At 42.8% G+C, this 14956-nt stretch overlaps 1 protein-coding gene across 6 annotated transcripts in view; it reads left to right on the top strand.

Moving 5' to 3' along the window:
- Positions 1–4909: 4909 nt before the first annotated feature.
- Positions 4910–14956, top strand: part of LOC125447729 (protein Smaug homolog 1-like) — a 77044-nt gene continuing 66997 nt past the window's right edge. Inside the window, exon 1 of one of the 6 annotated variants that reach the window (XM_048522371.2) lies at positions 4910–5008. The gene's annotated coding sequence lies outside the window, so the exon portion shown is untranslated. Of the gene's footprint in view, positions 5009–5386; positions 5521–6114; positions 6203–14956 lie in introns of those variants that run through there. The other 5 variants (XM_048522376.2, XM_048522373.2, XM_048522375.2 and 2 more) reach the window with 5 other exon arrangements.

Here is a 14956-nt window from a genome sequence, read left to right as displayed (position 1 = left end):
TGAGTGGAGATGTGCGACCAGTAGTGTTCCCACAGAATCAATGCTGGGACCTCTGTCATTTGTAATAAATGATTTGGATGAAAATGCAGATGATCTAAATTAGTATGTTTGCAGACAAAATGGGAATTGGTGGAATTGTGGATAGTAAGGAAAGTTGTCAAACAATACAGCAGGATATAGATCATTTTGAAAGTTGGGCAGAGGAATGATAGAGTTTAATCTGGCCAAGGTGATATATTTTGGGAGGTCAAGTGCAAAAGGAACGTACACAGTAACTGACAGGACCCTTAGGTGCACTGATATACAGAGGGACCTTGGTGGACAAATCTATAGCTCCCTGAAAGCGGCAACACAAGTGGATAAGGTGGTAAAGAAGGCACATGGTTTGCTTGTCTTCATTGATTGGAGCATTGAGTATAAAAGTTGGCAAGTCATGTTGCACCTGTATAAAATGTTAGTCAGGCTGCATTGGGAGTATTGTGTGCAGTTCTGGTTGCCACATTATGGGAAGGATGACAGGCTTTGCAGAAGGGCAAAAGAGAATGTTGCCTAAAAGTTGCGTTCTAGCTATAAGGGGAAGTTGTACAAACTTTGATTGTGTTCAGTGGAGCGTCAGAGGCTAAGGGACAACCTCATACAACCAGATAATATTATGAAAGGCATAGATAGAGCATACAGTTGGACTCTTTATCCTAGAATGGAAATTAAATACTAGGTTTTTAAATAATGGTTTAAGATAAGGGGGGAAAGTTTAAAGGAGATGTTCGAGGAAAGTTTTTTTACATCGAGGATGATAGGTGCCTGGAACATGCTGTCAGGGAAGGTGGTACAAACAGATATGATAGCAACGTTTGAGAGGGATTTAGACAGCCACATGAACAGGCAGGGAATAGGGGCATATGGTTAAAGTGCAGGCAGATGGGATTAGTTTAGAATGGCATCACGATTGAAGGGCCCGTTCCTTGTTGGCATTGTTTTTACGTTCTATGTTCGATTGTACAGAAGAGTCTTCATTCAAACTCAGTTCTTCACCTAGTCCAAAACAATCAAAGTGCAGTAATCTACGTGGTGACAGAGAAGAGTTCAATGCTGAGATTAGGTTGGACTGTTCTATGATTGCAGCAAGCACAGATAGAAGGGGCTAAGTGGTCTCTTTGCGCTACGAGTGTTCAATATTCCTACTTTTTTTCTACATTTCTACATTCTTCATCCAAACCAATGAACCTTCATCACTGAAACCAGTCAACTCCACTGGAAATGAACACTTCTTATAGAATTTTAATTAGAAACTATCATCTTCATCAGGGGCAAAGAGTGTTTGTCATCAAAGCAAAGATTATCAACTCAAACTCAAATTAAAACTAGAACCGGTGCATTGTTATGATTTGATTTTATTTTAAATATTTTTAACAAACCTGTTCAACGATGTTGTGAAACGTCTTAGAAATAGGTGAGTCTATAACCATGCATCCCGGCCAACAGATAAGGATACTACCATTGTAACACAACAGTCCTTTTGATTTTATGTTTGCTTAAATGGAAGTCAGCTTAATGTGTGCATATAAACTCTAAGCCCTGCCAAAATCTGCCCACAACAGACCACTGAAGAGTTAACTGGCAATTCTTTACATTTTTGTTTGTGAGATCTTACTGTGTTTATTAAATTCACTCGCAGGATGTGGGAATTGCTGGTTGCCTGTCCTTAGTTGCCCCTTGAGGAGGTGTTGGTGAGCTGTTTCAACATTGATGTTCGTGCTATAGGTAGACCCACAATCCATTAGGGAGAGAATTTTATATTGTTGAACCAGTAACAGTGGAAGAAAAGCGATATACTGAATTTCCAAGATAAAGAGGTGTAGAGCTGGATGAACACAGGCCAAGCAGCATCATAGCAGCAGGAAAGCTGACGTTTTGGATGGTGAGTGGCTTGGAGGGGAACTTGCAGGGGGTGGTGCTCCCGTGTATCTGCTGCCCTTGTCCTTCTAGATGTAAATGGTCATGTGTTTGGAACGTGCTAAGGGGCATTGGTGAATTTCTGCGGTGCATCTTGTAGATAGCACACACTGCTGCTACTGAGCATCACTGATGGAGAGAGTGGACGTTTGTGTATACAGAATGAGTTCCTCCATTGCTATAATGTGCAGTTACAAATATTACCTCAAGTAGAGAGAAGCAAGGAAAGTTGTTTTATGCAGCAAGCTGTTGTGATATGGAATGTGCTGCCCCAAAGAGTGGCTGAAGCAGATTGAATAGGAACTTCTTAATAGGAACTGCATAAATACTTGACAACGAAAGTATTGTAAGTCTGTAGGGAAACAGCAGAGGGAGTGGGCATAATTTGTAATGCTCTATTAGAGAACCAGCACAAACACAATGGGTCAAATGGTTTCCTTTTGTGCTAGAATTAATTATATCCAAAGTGATTTTGGATGCTTGTGATACTGTCAGTCACTGGGCAAATCCAATCCTTATATTTCTTTACTGTCATTGGAAGAAAGCCGGCAACTCAAATTCTCCACGGTACACACTAAATACGTGGCAATGTGGCTCTCCTCTGTGTCACAGTTGCAACCAGCTAATTTTAACACTTCCCATTTTAGCTTCTTAAAATTTTGCCTCAGGCAGCTTGCACCTGAAAGTAACTCCCACCTGGGATTAGTTTTATATTATCTGTTCACTAAATCAGGCTTGTGTTCTCCAGTCACACTTACATTGGGACCTAGCTCACTCACACATGTACCAGTCAAAAAGATCTTGCTGATTTAGTCACATGCAATGCAAAACACATCTTGAAGCAAGTTTAATAACGAGTTGCAACGTCTTTCAAATGAAATCTCACTTGCCTATCATTTATATTGTTACTCTCAGACAATCTATCAAATTGCTTTCGACTAATTGGTTGCAGATTTCAAATACTATTCTGTCCAATTTTTGACTTTATGGGAACCTACTAATAAAGATTCAAGGGAATCAATGATGAAATGGAGGGAGATTGGAACAAAATAAAACTGTATAGGGAGCTTTGCTCTCTACGTATCTAACCCTATGTTCTACCTGCGTAAGGAGTGTTTGAAGAGGACAGTGTAGAGAAAGCATTACTTTCAGTTTAAAAGAGTAGAGGGTGATTTATTCTGTGTTGTACCTACCCAGCTACGGACAGTGTAAAGGGAGCTTTATTTTGTATCTGACTCTATGCTGCACTTGTTCTGGGAATGTTTGATTTTAACATTTTACCAGTGAAATAGGAAAGTACTGTATTCTCAGCACAAACTTTGCATATCTTTATGTGCATTAAAACCTGAATTACAAATTATTATCAACCTAGGTAAATAGAGTGGGCAGCACGTACCAAGGCTGTAATTGATCAGAGCTCTGCTCTCATAGTTTGTCATTTTCTGAAATTAAAACAAAATACAAAATTGTTTCAGCAAGTTATTTCCGACTTTTCATGGAGATTTTGCGTTGGGTTGAAATTTAGTTAACTCACGAGGCACTTGATCGACTGACAATTGATCTTAAGTCACTGCTCCTGAAGATAATCTTAAAAATTGGCAGTCACTTAAATGAATTAAAAGCCACATTTTATAAACATATATTTGGGTTGGTGAGAATGCGGAAGACTGGAGTCTGAAACATTTTCAATGTTTTACTTTGATTCTAGATGTCCAATCTGCTAGTGACCCCCTGCTTGTTATTGGTTGTGTGGCGGTGGTGGGGGGAACAACTCAGTTCGTTCAAGATCCATTCTGTGGGAAACAAATGGTGCATGACTCATGCCTGTGCTCACTGACTTACCAAGACTCCCAATCCAGAAAAACCACTGTTAAAATTCTCCCCCTTGTTCCAACTCTTTCCAAAGACCTGGTCCTCCTCCTTTTTCCCCTATAATCTTCTCCAGCTCTGTAGTACTAATGAGATCCCTCTAATCTGGCCTCTGTTTATTTTCCCTGGAGCTTTGGAGGATGATGGGTGACTTTACAAAGGTTTGTAAAATCATGAGGGGCATGGATAGGGTGAAAAGTCAAGGTATTTGCCCCAGAGTCCAAAATTAGAGGGCACAGGTAAGGAGGAAAGATTTAAAAGGGGCTTGAGGGGAAACCATTTCAGGCTAAAGGTAGCGCGTGTGTGGAATGAGCTGCCAGAGGAAGTGGGAGGCTGGTACAATGACAACATTTAAAAGGCATCTGTATGGGTACATGAATAGGAAGGGTTTAGAGGGATCTGGGTGAAATGCTGGCAAATGGGACTGGATTAATTTAAGATATCTGGTCGATATGGGTGAGTAGGGCCAAAGGGTCTGATTTCGTGATATACATTTCTATGAATATAATCACTCTATCATTGGTAGAATTCCCCTTAATGGGTCTGCTGGAGTGGGAGGGACCCAACTCTGGAAATCCGTCCCTAAAAACTCTTCTCCAAAAGGATAGTGCTCTAAACGTTAACCAAACATTTGTCCTAATACGTCTCACGGGTCTTCTTTCTCCAATTTTGTTTGATGAGCATTTCATCATCTCCAGAGGAAAGACCTTTCGACTTCGATGACAAGGCGCTATTTAAAGTCAAGTTGTTGTTGTTCTCCGGGAGATGTGGCCGAGGGCTGAAGGCGGAGGGAGAGGAACTACAACCCCCAGCGTGACCCGCGCTGACGCTACGGCGCAGCTCCCTGCACGTGTGACGCCACGTCTGGTCCCTACCGCTCCGCCTCCTCCGAAGACAACTGAACGTGATGACGGAGTGGCCTTAGATGGGCATAGTGGGGAGCCAATGGAGACGCGGGAAATGAAGGGGTGGGCCACATCTCCCATCAATGAGCGGAGGTCGACGGCGAGGCCCTATCAAGTTGGTGCGACCCGGCAGGTTTGGCGCGGCCGATTTTCTCCCTCCTTCCCCGCCCCCTCCCCCTCCCGTCGTGGGGACCCGCCATTGAACCCCCCCTCCCCCCCTACCCACCTCAGCACCACAGGTGAGGAGTGAAAAAAAATCGAGAAAATTCGACGGCGAACGGGTAAATAATTGATATTTTTGACTGAATATCGAGCACGGGCTGGCGAATGGGACTCGAACCGGATCGTTTGGATGACATTTATTTTTCTTTTTCCACCCCCTTGAAGAAACGTGTTTGGGGGGGGTTGCTTGAAGAGAGAGAGAGGGAGAGAGTGTCAGGGAACGGGACGAAGAAGAGGAGGATTAGGCCTCGAACATCACTTGAGGGTGGTTGTGTGAAGAGAGGAGGAGGAGGAGGGGAGGGATGGGTTGCAGTACCTTCATGGCGGGCTGAGCGTTGGTGGGGTTTGGCTGTGGGGCTGGACAGAGGGTGTTGACCATTCCCCTGGCCGGAGAGGGAGGGGATTAAAACCACAAACATTTCCTGTCTCAGTATGTGTGGGGAGGGGCTCTGAGCAGAAGCCAGAGCTCCACAGCCTCACGTTTTATAATTTATCTCCCACTCACTCACGAAATAACCTCCTCAGTTCCCAGAGCAAACCTCCTCTTTCCTGGTGGAAAGCCTGAACGTTGGTATGTAGATGTTCTCCCACTTTGCTTCCAGACTGTTTCCATTTCTCTTCTTCTTTTGATTCTGTTTCTGTTTTCGGAGGAATTCCAGTCTGGCATCCTTTAAGTACTCCTCCTAGCTCCTTATGTCTTGTGGGATGGACTCATTGTAGCATTGAAAAAAAAATTGCATAACCCAGCTGAACTGTTCATGTCATCAGTTTCAGATCATTTTGTAGTTTTAAAAAAACCAACCCTATTCTATTTATAATTTTGGTGTTCAGCTGTATCTACCTCAAAGTTATAAATATCATTATGTTGTCAGGAGTGGTTTTTGTGTACACCGGTGTATGATTAGTCTAAACAATGAATTTCACATCTATTCAAAATAGCGTATGCATGAGTTGTTCAATATGGTGAACTACTGACTTCTTTTGTTAGGGGGTTTTAGCATGTTTTGACGTCAAGGTTATCAGATGCTGAAATGTTATGATTAATAGGTCTAACTTTTTTGAAAAGCTCCTTGGCTAAATTTATTAATGAGGTTGTGTTGTGGTTGGCTAACTGCAACCTGTGAGTTACCTGTTGCTGTCACCCACAGTTACCTGCTGATGTGAATTATGAATTAACTGATAGTGAGAACAATTTCCTTCTACCTGAAGGTTGTATGTCATTTACATTCAACACTTTTTGGTTTATGGCTATGGTGAGTACTCCAAAGCATTGTAATGATACTGGACTGTTTAAAGATTTTAAGAATGCTAAGATGATATTTATCATTGACTGATGCTGTACCTTCCCACTTTGGGCATGAAATGTGATCACGTAACAATTCCTCATGAAAAGATACGGTGGATCCCTCTACCTCCCTCCTGCCTGAACAGTGTACCTCAATCCCTGCTTCATCAATCTAACATTTTGCTGTGCCTGTTTTTAGTGAGATTTCTAAATTGGGGGGATTTTTTTTTTGCTTTGAGCTATGAGTGAATGGATTGTATGTCAAGAAGTGTGCCTTGACAGTCTTTTGATTGGGCTTTCTTTGCTGACAAGGCAAAATATTTATTTTGGATCTGAGCACAAACTTTGGAGAGATCTCTCTTCTATTGAGCCGTAGAAGAGAAATTCATCTTAAGTTTTTATTATTTGACAAGTTTCTGGATGTGAGTTTGCTCGCTGAGCTGGATGGTGTTGTGGTTGGCTAACTGCACCCTGTGAGTTACCAGTTGCTGTCACCCACAGTTACCTGCTGATGTGATTTATGAATTAACTGATAGTGAGAACAATTTCCTTCTACCTGAAGGTTGTATGCCAACCTAAACAGATAAATAGAAAGCGGGACATAACACCAGCGCTTCACCGGATGCTCACTGATGATGTTACCTAGAATGGTGACGAAACGTCTGAAAACTAACCTTCCAGCTCAGCGAGCAAACTCACACCCAGAAACTCAACCTGAGCTACAAATCTTATCAACTCATTTGACAAGTTTATCAAGGAAACTTATTTGATGTATTCTGCTTAATATACTGTTTCTGACTTGTACCAACCAGGTGCCTTTTTTGTTCATGTGAGCCTTTGTGGCAATTATCATCAGCTGCTCAACCTGTGAGGTAGCCAGGTCAGTAAAGGGAGCAGGGTTGCTGGCTGGTTTCCTGCCTGTAATCAAAGCTTACCAAAGTAAGTTTTAACAGTTCGGTCCCATCTCTCCATCTTGGTGAGGACCTCAGCCAGTAGTCAACAGTCTTCCTTCTGGAATAGTGCAAGTGCAGTCGGTATGCTGGGTGTCAGCAGTTAGTCGAATCTGGCTCATAGCCCAAAATGTGGGCTTGAGGGCAGTGATATGGAGTTTAGGGTGGGGTGATGTGGCACTTTTTAAAATTCTGGTAGCATTGTATTTGACGAATTCAAGAAACTGAAGGCATAATGACATCAAAAGCATCTGATTTGTTTTAAAAACTTAGTTTTCCTTGTAGGTTGAATATGTTTCATCTCTGCAGTTCCTCTCCAGCATCTATCACCAAGCTTCCCTTTTCCAACTCTTCGTCCTGTAACCCTGACATTCAACTGTTTGTCACCCATCAGTCTTCTGTTGTGGATGGGTGATGAGCCTGACTTTTGACTTTTTCAGAATGGTCAAAGGGGCAGGGTGCCCCTTGTGATAAGCAGCATGATTCCATTTGATTTATTCTCCATCTCTCAACTTGGAAGCAAAACTGGCTGTAGCACTGTTATTCTTGCCTCCTTTGCGATCAGCCAAGATCAGACCTTGGACATTATGCTGCTATATAGCTCAGTTGCACAACAGGGCAGTGATGTAGCAGCTGACCTGACTTATGCTTTGTGGTGCATATCAGTTGTGCTTTGGAAGTTGTTTGGAGTTATTTGTAGGTGAGGAGATATTTAAGGAAAGGCTGATATTTAACTTGGAAGTAATTTAACATCACATGACAGCAGAATACAAAAAAAAAAGTACGTTGAAGCTGAAGTAGTTTTTAGTGTTATCTGATTCTGTGTATAGATTAGAAGCAAGTGCGAGGGCAGGGGTACTGATACTCTATACCCTATGATTCATGATGCACTGCTCATGTGGCTTGCACGAGGGCTGTGTGGACCTGACTGTCACTAGGCTTGATTCCTGATCTGTGGTGGCAGTGAAAGCTCGCATCACTGAGCTTAATACGACTGGATGATGGAAGAGAAAACATAAAACAGGCTGTGTTCCTGGCTGCAATTCAGTGAGCCTTCATCCAAAGTGTGTATGGAAACAGTAAAGGGGTTGGTCTTAAGGGGTTGTACAGTTTCATGACCCAGGCTGCCTTGGCTGTTTCTTTGGGGGAGATTTCAGAGGATTGTCGGTGCTACCAAATTGTATTTCAAAAGAAAAACAGATTTGCATTTATACAGCATCATTCACAAGTCAGAATGTTCTAAAGCTGTTTTAAACCATGAAGACATTTTAAAAATACATAGTGTAGCAGCCAACTTGTGCATAGCAAACTCCACAAAAGAACATCATTACATCTACTTGCTCTGATGAAGGGCCGAGGCCCGAAACGTCAGTTTTTATGCTCCTGAAATGCCGCTTGGCCTGCTGTGTTCATCCAGCTTCACACTCTGTTATCTTACATCTACTTCACCTGGTTTTGAGATAAATACTGACCAGAATTCCTCTCTGAAAAGATCCCATGGTAATATTTGATATCAGGCTGAGAACCAGTCTTTCCTCTTAGCTGAACATCTTGTCTAAAAACTAATGCCTCAGTTAGTACAGCCGAGGACTGCACTTGGAATGTCTGTCAGGATCATATTTAAGTATCTGGAGTGGGACTCTAATCTACAACACTTGGGTTCGTGTGTGAATGTTATCTGCCGAGCCACAACTAAAATCCAAAAAGTGTTCCCAGCTGAACACAGTGAGTACATGGGAGAGGGTCGATGATGTTATGGGTTCAAATCCAATCCATCATTTCCTGGTAGTCAGGAGTCCTAGTTTGCAGGTGGTGGGGTGGTACATAGGCCTGCAAAGGAGCAATGAAGAAATTTTCTTTTCTAACTAGGGACTTCAAAAATGTACTCTTCACAGAATCACAGATGTCTCGTCATACAGAAGAAGGCAGTTCTGCCTATCATCCTGCATTGGCCCTTCAAGTGAGCACCGTTGCCCCGTGCCAATCTCTTGCTATCTCTTCCCCGCACCCCCCCCCCCATACCTTTGTGTTGTATTTTTATCCAAATAATCATCCAATGCCCTTTTGAATGCCTCAATTGAACCTGTTTCCACCTGTCTTTGAGACAGTTCATTCTCCACCGTAAGTACCCTGTGAAAAAACTTTTTTTATATCATCCATTCTTCGTTTGAAAATAATTTAAAATCAATACCCCCTTGTTCTTGTTCCTTTTTCAAGCAGGAAAAGTTTTTCTATCTGCTCTATCCAACTGACTTTTGAAATTAATTTGGTTGAAAAATGCACTGTCTATTTGAGCTGTGTTCCTAGCACACCAATGCTGTCACTTTCGCACTGCAAAATCTAAATTATGTCCAGTGTCCTTGTCTGAGCTCCTTCCTGCCTTTAGTCATCCAGGGGATTTGCTTTTGACAAATGTGAAGTTGTGCCCTTTATTTCTGGATACTGCAGCATGAAAGTTTGAGAGTTGACAAGGCCGTAAGACATAGGAGCAGAATTAGGCCATTCAGCATATCGAGTCTGCTTCCCCCATTCAGTCATCGCTGATATGTTTCTCAACCCCTTTCCCCTGCCTTCTCCTCATAACCTTTGACCCCCCTAACCAATCAAGGACCTATCTAACCCTGTCTTAAATGTACTCAATGACTTGATCTCCACAGTCCTTTGTGGCAATAAGTTCCACAGATTCACCATGATCTGGCTGAAGAAATTCATTCTCATTAGTTCTAAAACGTCGATCCTTCATTTTAAGATTATGCCCTCTGGTCCTAGGCTCTCCTAGTGGAAACATCCATTCTATCTAGGCCTCCCACTATTCTTAAAAGTTTTTTAATAAGCTCCTGCTTATCTTTGTAACTCCTGGTCTGTACTCAGTTTCTCAACAGCTACTCATGTGGCAAGCCCTTCATCACCAGCATCATTATTGTAAACTTCCTCTGGATCTTTTCCAATGCCAACACATCCATCTTTAGATACAGGGCCCAAAAGTGCTCGCAGTAATCCAAATACAGCCTGACTGAGTCTTGTACAGCCGCAACAGTATATTTCTGCTCTTGTATTCCTCCCTCTTGAAATGCGCGCTAATGTTGCATTCGTAACTGCCAACTGAATGTGTACATTAATATTAAGAGAATCCTGAACCCAGACTCCCAAGTCCCTTTGTGCTTGAGATATCTGAAGCCTTTTCTTCCTATCAAAGTGCATAACCTCACACTTTCCGAAACTGTATTCCACATGCCACTTCTTCACCCACTTTCCTGGCCTGGCCAAGTGCTTCTGCAGCCTCTCTGCTTCGTCAACAGTACCTGCCCGTCTACCTATCTTTGTTATCTGCAAACTCAGCAATAATGCCCTCCATTCCTTCATCTACATCATTAATATATAACATAACTATTCATGTCTCAGTATATAGAACATAGAACATAGAAAAGTACAGCACAGTACAGGCCCTTCGGCCCACGATGTTGTGCCGTGGAATAATCCTAATCCAAAAATAAAATAATCCCCTCAATTCACTGCTGTCAATGTGCATGTCCAGCAGTCGCTTAAATGTCACTAATGACTCTGCTTCCACGACTACCACTGGTAAACTATTCCATGCGCTCACAACTCTCTGGGTGAAGAACCTCCCTCTGACGTCTCCTCTATACCTTCCTCCTAACACCTTAAAACTATGACCCCTCGTGGCAGTCAATCCTGCCCTGGTGAAAAGTCTCTGGCTATCGACTCTATCCAGCCTCTCATTACCTTGTACACCTCGATCAGGTCACATCTCTTCCTCCTTCTCTCCAGAGAGAAAAGTCCAAGCTCAGTCAACCTCTCTTCATAAGACAAGCCCTCCAGTCCAGGCAGCATCCTGGTAAACCTCCTTTGCACCCTCTCCAAAGCCTCCACATCTTTCCTATAATAGGGCGACCAGAACTGGACACAATATTCCAAGTGTGGTCTCACCAGGGTTTTGTAGAGCTGCAGCATAACCTCGCAGCTCTTAAACTCGATCCCCCTGTAAATGAAAGCCAAAGCACCATATGCTTTCTTAACAACCTTATTCACCTAGGTGGCAACTTTGAGGGAGCAAAGCACTTGAGCACCAAGATCCCGCTGTTCCTCCACACTGCCAAGAATCCTGCCATTAATCCTATATTCAGCATTTAAGTTCAACCTTCCAAAATGCATCACTTCGCATTTATCCAGTTTGAACTCCATCTGCCATTTCTCAGCCCAGCTCTGCATTCTGTCAATATCTCGCTGAAGCCTGCAATAGCCCTCGATACTATCAACGGCACCTCCAACCTTTGTGTCATCAGCAAACATACTAACCCAACCCTCAACCTCCTCATCCAAGTCATTTATAAAAACTACAAAGAGCAGAGGCCCAAGAACAGAGTCCTGCGGGACACCACTCAGCAGTGACCTCCAGGCAGAATACTTAGCATCTACAACCACTCTCTGCCTCCTGTCAGCCAACCAATTCTGAATCCAGACAGCCAAACCACCCTGTATCCCATACCTCCTGACTTTATGAATGAGCCTGCCGTGGGGAACCTTATCAAATGCCCTGCTGAAGTCCATGTACACCACATCCACTGCTTGATCCTCATCAACCTGTCTCGTGACTTCCTCAAAGAACTCAATAAGATTTGTAAGGCATGACCTGCCCCTCTCAAAGCCATGCTGACTCCCTTTAATCACGCTATGCTTTTCCAAATAGTCATAAATCCTATCCCTCGGAATTCTTTCCAAAATCTTGCTGACCACAGACGTAAGACTGACTGGTCTGTAATTTCCAGGGATTTCCCTATTCCCTTTCTTGAAAAGAGGAACAACATTTGCCTCTCTCCAATCTTCCGGTACGACTCCCATCGAGAGTGAGGAAGTAAAGATCTTCGCCAGCAGCTTAGCAACCTCCTTTCTCGCTTCCCGGAGCAACCTAGGATAAATCTGGTCCGGCCCTGCGGACTTATCAATCTTAATGTTTGCCAAAATTTCCAGCACATCAACTTCCTCAATCTTGATCTGTTCAAGCCTGTTTTCCTGCTCCTCAAAGTTCTCATCCACAACAAGGTCCCTTTCCGAAAACCGAAGCAAAAAACTCATTTAGGGCTTCCCCGACCTGCTCAGACTCCACGCACAAGTTCCCTACGCTATCCCTGATCGACCCTACCTTCTCCCTGATCATTCTCTTATTCCTCACGTATGAGTAAAATGCCTTTGGGTTCTCCCTAATCCTTCCTGCCAAGCCTTTTTCGTGCCGCCTCCTGGCCCTCCTCAGTCCACTTTTGAGCTCCTTCCGAGCAAGCTTATAATCCTCTAAAGCTGTGCTAGACCCTTGCTTCCTCCACCTTACATACGTTGCCTTTTTCTTTTTGACAAGAAGCACCTCTGTACCCGTCATCCAAGGCTCCTTAATCTTACCCCTTCTTACCTGTCTCAGAGAAACAAATTTATACATCACTCGCAACAACTGCTCCTTCAACAGCATGTCTGCTGTGCCCTTTCTGTCTCCTAGTAAGGGGATGAAATGACTGCTATCAAACCTCCCAGCTCGGCAAACACACCAACATCTACAACCAGCGCCTGAGCTACAGATCTTCACTCAAACTCTAAATCATATTTTGGTCACTACCCCCTGTGGAGTTCCTTTACCTTAATCTCTCAACCACGGATGTGAGATTCACTGGTCAATAATTCCCTGGTTTATGTCTACCACCTTTCTTGAAAATGTTACCTGTCTTCCAGTTCTTTGGCCCTTCATATGGTCAGAGAGGAATTAAAAATTTGGGTCAAGGCCTCTGCAATTTCTTTCCTCGTTGCCCGCAACGTGCCAAAACCTCAAATATCTCCCCACTCCCTTGTCAATCTGCTCAAGAACCTCATAGTCCACCTTCCCTAATTCTGTACCTACATCCTCTTCCAAAGTAAAAACTGATGCAAAATATTCATTTAAGTCTACCAATGTTCTCCAGCTATTCCGGAGTTAGCACATTCACCACTTTACTCCTCATACGGTGTTTCTTCTTGACCGTGTACCTTTATGAATTTGAAGGAACTAAGTGACACCTTCTCTCAGACCACCACCAGTATTTTAAAACAAAAATGCTGAAAATGCAACAGGTCAATCAGCAGTTGTTAAAATATCAATACACATTTTGGTGTCTACGCTGTTTTCTTTCAGGTGTTTAAATCTTCAAAACGTGAATCTGTCTATCTTCTCCATCAAAACTGACTAGTTTGTTTCAGAGGTTTTTACTTATTGAGGGTGCTTTTCCTTATTCATACTCTGGCTTCCAGGAGAACTAAACACTCACTCATATGTTCCTGTGCAAAGGAAAACAGAACACATTAGAGAATGACAGTTCAGGTATTTTAACACTCTCCCTTTTATTTCAGAAAAAAGGAGCTTCAAAAGAAAATTGGAAAAAGCTGGTGGTTTTGTGAACGCCATTAGTTTTCTGATACCTCATCCAAATCACCATTCTTTGGGCCAATTTTGAATGTTTGGCTTTTGACTATTCGAACACTTCTCCTGAACTGTAGCCTCTGGTGTTGCCCCAGAGACCTACCTTGGACCCTGCTTGTGACAACATTAAAAATCATGCTGCCAACTTTCAACAATGATATTCAGTTATTTTCCTTATCTCTGTTTCTGAATTGTCCAAAATTGAGTACTGGGTGAATGGACATCTCTCTATTGTATTGAAATGTATATGAACAAAAAATGTACAAATTCTATACCCTAATTTCTGACTGCATTGGCTGTTGGCACCACTTGAAACTGAACCAGACTGTTCAGAATCTTGATATTATATCAGACTGCGATAAGATTTCTATGTTTGCATCATCTGCAAGAATATTTCTGGATCTGTAGGGCCTGACTTTGTCATTTATTCAACTTGTTTGTGGACCAGGCTTAGAAACTGCTCAGTCGATTGTACTCCTATTCCTTAGGCTCTTGTCTGTTCCTGAAATTCTCATTCATGCCTTTGTTACCTTGAGCATTGACTATTCCAAGGCAGTCTGAATAGATAGATTAGATTAGATTCCCTACAGTGTGGAAACAGGCCCTTTGGCCCAACAAGTCCACGCCGCCTGTTGCAGCATCCCACCCAGAACCATCTCCCTATAATCCACACACCCCTGAACACTATGGGCAATTTAGCATGGCCAATCCACCTTGCCCGCACACTTTTGGACTGTGGGAGGAAACCGGAGCACCTGGAGGAAACCCACGCAGACATGGGGAGAATGTGCAAACTCCACACAGACCTGATTCATCTCCAAACTTCAACCCTTCACAAGCTTGGTGTGATTCTAAACTCTGCTCATGTCCTAACTTGTCTTGCTGTGTGACCTCCTTTATATTTGCATTGGCTCAGGATCAAATGGCCTGGCCCCTCCATATCTCTGCAATCTCTTTCAGCCCTGCAACCACACTAGATCTCTGCACTCCATATCTTTTGCTTTCTTGTGCATACCTGATGTTAATCACTTCACCATTGGTAACCATGAATGTAGCTGCCTAGACCCTAAACTCTGAAATCCCCTCTCAATATTGCATTGTTGCTTCCTTTCTATCCTCATTTAAGATGCTAAAGTGCACACCTCTGCTATCTTTGTGGTTTATTTATTTTTTTATATACAATGCATCTTTGAAGTGGCTTAGAACTTGTTGTTATATTAAAGGTGCTATGTCGTTGCTGCCATTTGTATCGAATGATTTAGATATTCTGTAATTGTAATTAATGTCCTGAATCTATTTTTTGTAGTTAATGCAG

Source organism: Stegostoma tigrinum, chromosome 39 (assembly GCF_030684315.1).
Source record: "Stegostoma tigrinum isolate sSteTig4 chromosome 39, sSteTig4.hap1, whole genome shotgun sequence".
In the NCBI taxonomy this organism is placed as follows: domain Eukaryota; kingdom Metazoa; phylum Chordata; class Chondrichthyes; order Orectolobiformes; family Stegostomatidae; genus Stegostoma; species Stegostoma tigrinum.
The sequence above is the reverse complement of the archived record's forward strand: the minus strand, read 5'-3'. Positions and strand labels throughout refer to the sequence as shown.